This window comes from Rattus rattus, chromosome 4, assembly GCF_011064425.1.
Source record: "Rattus rattus isolate New Zealand chromosome 4, Rrattus_CSIRO_v1, whole genome shotgun sequence".
NCBI lineage: Eukaryota > Metazoa > Chordata > Mammalia > Rodentia > Muridae > Rattus > Rattus rattus.
Window position 1 is genome coordinate 40,984,370 of NC_046157.1, and position 7,366 is coordinate 40,991,735.

The following is a 7,366-nucleotide window of genomic DNA, read 5'->3' on the forward strand; positions in this document are numbered from 1 at the left end:
GTATTAATACTGGGGACACCTAGTGAGCAAAGTGGAAGAGGGCAGAAACCATATACTTTAGACACAGGGACCAGAGGCCCCAGAGCTGGAACTGACTTGAAAACCTCCTTCTGAGGCTTTGCTTCCATGCCACCAGGCAGGCTTCCAAAGGAGGGAAGCAATCAAGGTAGCCCTACCCAGCTATGATGCCTATGAATCACAACAACCACCAGGGTCCAATAACCCTAAGGGTGAAGTACTGGCATGCATGACTTGGTGGTAGCCAGCAGCTCTTTAATTGAACCTAAGACCTGCTCAACAAGAGTGAATGCTGGGATGATACTGGTAACCTAGGTAACTACCCAGGGCTAGTGAAGTCATGGACCTTGAAGGAAAGCCTACAACAGCTTCTTTATTAAACTAGCACTATCCCAAAGTGCATTCTAAACATTTGTCCTTATACCCACAAATACTTGTTAGCCTTAGATTTAAATTCTGAATTAGCCACTGTATGACCATAGAAACCTTACTCTCTCCACGTTTCAATACATCATTTTCCAAGTGTGCGTGCAGAGTCGACCATCTAAGGTTAACAAACACAGTAATCACACATGTGTCTTTCTGTGAAGTAAACACTTCATAGCAAGCATGGCCACACAACTGTCCAGTTCTGGAGCAAACAGCGTAGACTGTATACCACTTCATCCTCATAGTGACTGGAAGAAATAGGGACCAACAAGCCCACAATCTTACTAAGGAAGAAAAGCATTATGCATGTAAGACATAGCCCTAAGTCTGTGCATGTAAGATGTGCTGTGGGTAAATTTGGTATAATATTTTAGTTTACTGTTTCAGGAATATTTAAGGCACCAATGTCTTTTGTAAAAGAAATATTTATCTGAAATTGTGAAATCTTACATATCATGAACTTTTGATTTCAATTCTTCTACTGAATTTAATTCAAATTCACTCTTCCCTGCATTGTTCTTAAACAGCTTTTCTTCTGAGAGGTGGGTGTATCCTATCTCTGACTCATTCCATCAAATTCCTTTCTAACTCTCACTTTGTCTGTCCCTAAATTAGATTTCATTGTTTGGGATTAAAGGTGTGTACAAAAGGGTTCCAGCCAGAAGGATTAAAGGTGTGTACTAAGGGTGTGTCTGCATTGCGACCAGATCACAGAGACTGAAAGGTCCTTAGATGAGATCAGAATAGCCATGTTGATGGATTAAAAATCCTCTACAAATGTTCATTACAGAAAATATACTTTGTGATAGACTCTGGGTCAAAGATAGACAGTCCTTACACAAAAGGAACAGTGTTAGTTTGGCAACTGATTGATGGTTCAAACCAGAAGTGGGCTAATTTTACTTTCAGGTCATCAGGAATGAATAGGGAAACTTCTTACACAGGTTACGACTCCCAAGAAGTAAGTACAGCACTCAGGAGCATTGGCTGTGAAGCTTGGAGTTAAGCAGAGCACAGCATAAATCAGGGCTGGAACAGTGAGTGAGTGGACACAGGAAGGAAGCTGCAGGCTGAAAAGTACCCTCTGTAAACATCCCAGAAGAGGTCTGATTTAATTTTGTTCATTTATTTGTTTAACTAGGAACTTGGATGGAATTTTCCTCCAACAGCGCCTATTGGCCTATGTCTAAGTGCTGAGAGAAAGGGTACCAGCCCACTTATAAGAACACCAGTTGGAAACCCAACCACTGTGTTAATACCATAGTGCTAGTCTGTAGAATAGTCTGAGGAACTGTGTCACCTTTTGGAGGTGACAAGGCTAACCAACCAAAAGAGGCTGAAATCAGTGTCTGGCACAATTTCCTTTCAGGGGAACATTTTTCACAGACATAGCATTTTTCTAAAAAAAAAAAAATCTATTTTCTCTCTATTAAAGAGAATGATGTATAATAGTGTAAATATTTTCTGGAACCTGTGGAATTTCAGGCATAATAGAGAAAGGTACAGATAAAGTCACTTTGTTTCTTGTCAGGAAATTACTACCTTATTCTAACTCATCACCTTTAAATTTTTTCTCTTGAAAAAAAAAAATCCACAGAGGACAGTCATGTCTGCTCAGGACAGCAAGAACAAGAAGGCATTTGCCTCTGAACCTTTTTCCATATTAGGATCATCTAAGGCACCTCAGGGAAACAGGCCAGTCCAAAGTGGTGATGGGTGGTTTGGGAGAAAACTCATTGTCTTCTACGGTTTTCCTGAGACAGCTAAGTGTAAAAGTCCATAGCTGGCTCTGTAAGGCCAAAGGCGACTTTACACAGGTGGTTCACAGATCAACAAACAGTCTGAGAGGAAACCATGCACACAAACCCCATGAGACAAGCTTCTCTGGATGCCAGGATGACCTTAGAAAAAGAACAGTTGTCATCTGCGTGTCAACATCTTTTCTCCGTGACAAGATAATCTCTGTGAAGATCTCTGTGCCTCGACTGTCAGGTTGAAGTGTGTATAGTATATATTGTTGAGATCTTTGTTGAAGCAAAGCCAGAATAGTATGATGAAGTCCCACTTAGAACCTTTAATTAAGCTGAAAAGAGACTTGTAGAGAAAGTCTGAAAGAGTAAGACCTAACTGTGAAAAGGAGGTTGTGTGTTGGCTGCTCAGCTTTCGGCCCTGCTGGGTGTGGCTGTGCACACCTGTAAAAGCAGAGCTCCGGAAGCTGAGACATTGGCTTCAGCTGATGAATGCTAAGCTCTGTTGATTTTTGCATTTGATGGTGCAGTACTTTGTGGCAACAGCATTTAGAGGAAAGCACCTATTCGACATAAATCTGGGAGCGGAAGAGAGGGAGAAGAGAGGCCATGGCCCCTATAGCCTGATTCAAAGGCCTTTTAATAGTTATTCAGGCTCAGAATTTCTTTCATTCCATTTGCTAACTGACTAATTGACAAACGGACATGGCAGGGAGTTTTTGGCAAATGAATAAAGAGTGTATGCTGTCCTCCGGCTGGGATGTATGCTGGCAAATCATTCTTGTGAAGCTTTGGGGGTGATCGAGAGCTAGGTACTCTAAAGGATAAAAAAAGAGGATTGTGCTTCTACACCCAAAAATTCAGTAACACACAAGTCATCTCCTAGGTCCGTTTTCAATGCAGATTGACACCAACTGACATACATTGAGTGTGTACTTTAAATCCAGATACTACAGTTGAGTTATGTTCAAACAAGATAAGAAGACAGATGTTTGCCTCCAATGAAACTTATTTCATGTACAAATATAATTAATCTTGTTTCTACTCGGGCCTCTTCGAATTTTATCAGTGCAAACCTGGATCCAGTGTTCCTCTTTCCATTGAATAGTTGATTCTTCCAACCACACACTAGAACAATGAAACTTTGCGTGGTGGGCATTTGATGCCAGGACTCAGGAAGGTAGGACAAGAGAATTATCATTCGAAGCAGCTTAAGCTAAAGAGCAAAACCCTACAACTAAGAAAGGAGGAGGAAGTAGAAAATAAGAAAGAGAACAAAGTGGGGAAGAAGGAGGAGAGAAAGGGGAGGAAGAGGAAGAGCCAGTTTTTCATATACCTAAGACTGTGTAGCCTAATGGTTAAAGCCTGAGGGTCTGGTGTTAGACTGACTCTATGCCTACCTCTTATTTACTATGAGTTGTGGGCAAGTATTTTAATCTACCTGTGCCTCTGTGGGGTAGCAACCCTCAAAAGGTTTCCTTCTGAGACAATGCCATGAGCTGGATACTCAGAACACTTACTATCTGTTAAATGATCAAAAATAATAGCTAGATGTCTCAAATAGCCATCTCTGCACAATAGACTCTTTCAAAACCAGTAGGAGATGAATATATGACCACCCAATGGAAAAAGACCCTGACGATCATTCCACAGATTTTTATCACAGGGTCATAATGATTCAGCATCTTGCCTGAGGTCAGGCAGGTGGTCAGCAGGCACAATGTCATTGAAGGAAGGGATAAGAACTCAAACCTGACCCTTCACTTGCATATATGTCATATCGATAGATGGTTTTTGTTAACAGGGTGCTAAAGATCTACCTGCACATGTTAGATCTATTATGAGAACAGGGCAAGGTTCTAGCAATCACAAGCCTGTCAAAGACTTCCAAGTATCCTTTGTTAATGAAAAATAACAGCCCAGGGTACCAGAACACTAGAACAGAGCTGGAAGACATCACACTGCCATGTCCTGCTGAGCATCTAGCCTAGCCCACCCCGGCTGCAAGAGGCGAGCATGTTGGGCGAGCTGTGGAGACGTATCATTTCACTAAGCCCCCACTTGGCACTGGTGTCAGTTTGGTTTCCCATGCCCACATCAATCTACTTCACAAACTCTCCTTCACTGACAACCCAACCCCTCTTAGGGTGCTCGCACTTTCAACAGAAGCTTACCTCCATTACACACACACACACACATACACACACACACACACACACACACACACACACACACACACACACACACACGATTTCTCGTAGATTTGCTCAATGCTCCAAGGACAGCTCCACACCCTCCAGCAGTTAGTTGCACCTTTGCCATATTTTGCCTTGCTCCTAGATGCTCTCCCACCCCTATGACCCCTCCCCACACCACCCCATAAAACAAACTGGCAAAACCCCTTCCCAGACATGGCAGTGTTTCCATGAAACCAACCTACATTCAGATGGTCTTTTCTGTCATCTGCACCCCAGAACCTTCTATATCTCTAAGGCCCCCACCAGTTCTCCTTTGTTGTCCGTACATGATGCTTTCTGTTTCACAACCGTATGTCACGCCTGGCTAGCAAGTGTGCGGAACTGGGTAAACCCTGGTTTCTAGGAGGGAAATCGGAATTCTGCTTGAAGAATCTGATGCACAGAGGCCAGGGAGGAAGGCAATAAGGAATGAAAGGCAGCAAAGCAAGGCTGGCCTAACAACTGACATGTTTTCACTCAGTACTCTAGACCCTATCAATATGTATGATCACTTATTATTCACACGTTATAAAGGAGAAAATTGGGGAGCAGATGGGGATCTACTGTGAAGCTATGAACGGATGGAGACAAGCTAGCTCTCATTGCCTCTTTGCGATAATGTCGTTCTAACCCAGCATCCCTAAATCCTCTGTAATTGTGGACCAAAACATGCTCTAAAAGTAATCATTCTTGCTCCAAATTCCCGCCCAGGGCTTTAAGAGCCAGAAATTAAAGATCTACTTGAGGGAAGTCTTCCCCAAACAGTAAACAGCATGCACTGTTACTCTGAACTTCGAAACACATTACTCAGACAGAAGAAATCATAGATTTTCAGAAGGAATGGGCCTTGAGCCACCCACCAGGAGGTCAGCATTTTCCACCACCTCATTGCTAAATCCTGACACATACAGTAGAGCTATCTGTAATAGCGCACGTATAATAAACACCGTGGATACTGTTTTTGATGGAACAACAGGTTAATTATGTAATTATAGGATTGCAGACACGTTGAGCGCTCTATCACTTGTTTAATTATTGTGGTAATAATCTAAAAGGAATTTGGTTCTCCCTTTTTGAGTTAGGATATTTGCCCTTTCAACTACATTCAATCTTAAGTGAAAGATCTGGTAAATCTTTTATGTCATTAAAAGTTGTAAATAATTTGTCAAATGTTGTGTTAACTCCAAATACATCAGAGAGTTTTCTCAGTCATCTATCAAAATAGGGAATGGAGGACAGGAGGAGGAGGGAGGAGGAGGAGGAGGAGGAGGAGGAGGAGGAGGAGGAGGAGGAGGAGGAGGAGGAATAAGAATTATTTAACTTTGGGATGAAGAAAGGTTTACAACAAAACACCAGTCAAAAATTTGTTCTCAAGAAATCTTACACTAGCACCAACCCTCGTCAATTTTAAAAAGCAAACCAAGCATTTACCACAAAACAGAAAAAAAAGAAGCCCGATGTCCCTTCAGTCTTTCCCAGCGTGAGATGTTTTTCTCCCCTTAACAAACAGAAGTCTGTGGAGAAGAGCAAAGGTACAGGCTAGAGAGCTCAGCAGGACAAGGAGGAGGATGTCCCCAAGTCTTCAGAACTTACCCAGCTTGGCCTGTTTACTCACACCTTACTGGGTCCCCACTTTGTCAGTTAGTATCAGAAGGCAGCTGGACTTTTGTTGCCGTTTCTGTTCTTTTGATCGCAAAGCCCCATGAAAATTAAACTGTGTTGATGTGATGTGGCCTCGCCTCAAATAAGGGAGAAGAAAAAGATTCAAGCTTGGGTTGCTGATTGCTTCTTGGGAAAAAAAAATATTTAAGTAGTAAGTGGCTAGCAGGAGGCTACGTGGGGGACGTGCCTTGCGGGTGGCAGGCCTGGAAAGGGCCCACAAACTTTCTCAGCACAGCTGTCCAGATGTGCTTCATCTGGTTTCCCGGCGGGGCACTGGCTGTGGCTGCGGTTGGAGGCAAAGCCTCCTCCCTGGTTACCGATTGGTGGAGCAGCCCGCCACTCCTGTGGGCTCAATTTGCCTCCGCCCACTAGGCTACTCGCCTCCTAGAAAAGAACTTAGCTGGGCGCTCTGTGTTGTGCAGTCGCTGATGTGGCACTGCGTGGCAACGGGGTCTGGGGAGTGGTGGTTGGAGCAATCGCCAGAACTCGGAGCTTGCCCCTGCCCTCGCTCCTTGACGGCAGGCCTTGTAAGGAACTAATTTGTTTAAACAGAGGAATCGTTACCGATTGGGGCAAGGAATGGGATCAGTAGCTTAAGGGGGTCGACGAAGGGGTTGAAGAAGTGCGTTACCCACGCCTCCAAAAGGGCGGTCCAGTCCCGCCTCAAAGATTTCCTATCCACACCTTCCCTGGTGAGAGAAAAGTAGGAGTTGAAGAGAACTAATTGGGGAAAAGTATTCTAAAGATTCAGGAATAATGGACCTTTTACTAAATCAGAAATGTGGTCGGTCGTTTCCAGAGAGAAGCCCTGGGTGGGTGCTTAAAAAAATGCTTGAGGTTTACTCGCTGAGGTTTGCTTTCCTGCCGACAGGAGTAATCTTGGGAAGACAAGAACTCTCATTTTGACCTGTTAGAACTATAGAATCACCACGCATGTTTTGATTCTGTATGAAGTCACTGAAGTCATTTGTGTCCTGTGTTCAGCTCTCAGAATTATTTGTAATCGGTCAACGGTCCTCCTTTCATGGAAAGCTGCTTCATAATGGGCTGATCACCAAGGATGAACTAGCTTTTTATAAATTACCGTTAACAGACATCACGTTTATTGACTACTAGGACAGGCTCCTCACAAAAGAAAAAAAAAAAGATTCTGCTTGCAGGAATGTAGATTTCCCAGAGCAACACATAACTAGCCCTCTTAGACTTATACCGAAGTCAGCATGAAGAAATTCGGATAGGCTGACAGAAGGCAGACACACTAGAACGTCAGCA

At 43.4% G+C, this 7,366-nt stretch overlaps 1 protein-coding gene across 1 annotated transcript in view; it reads right to left on the reverse strand.

The window, feature by feature from the left end:
• Positions 1-6,348, reverse strand: part of Tmem45a (transmembrane protein 45A) — a 93,118-nt gene extending 86,770 nt beyond the window's left edge. The window contains exon 1 of the mRNA XM_032899317.1: positions 6,026-6,348. The gene's annotated coding sequence lies outside the window, so the exon portion shown is untranslated. The remainder of the gene's footprint in view (positions 1-6,025) is intronic.
• Between the last annotated feature and the right edge of the window lie 1,018 nt (positions 6,349-7,366).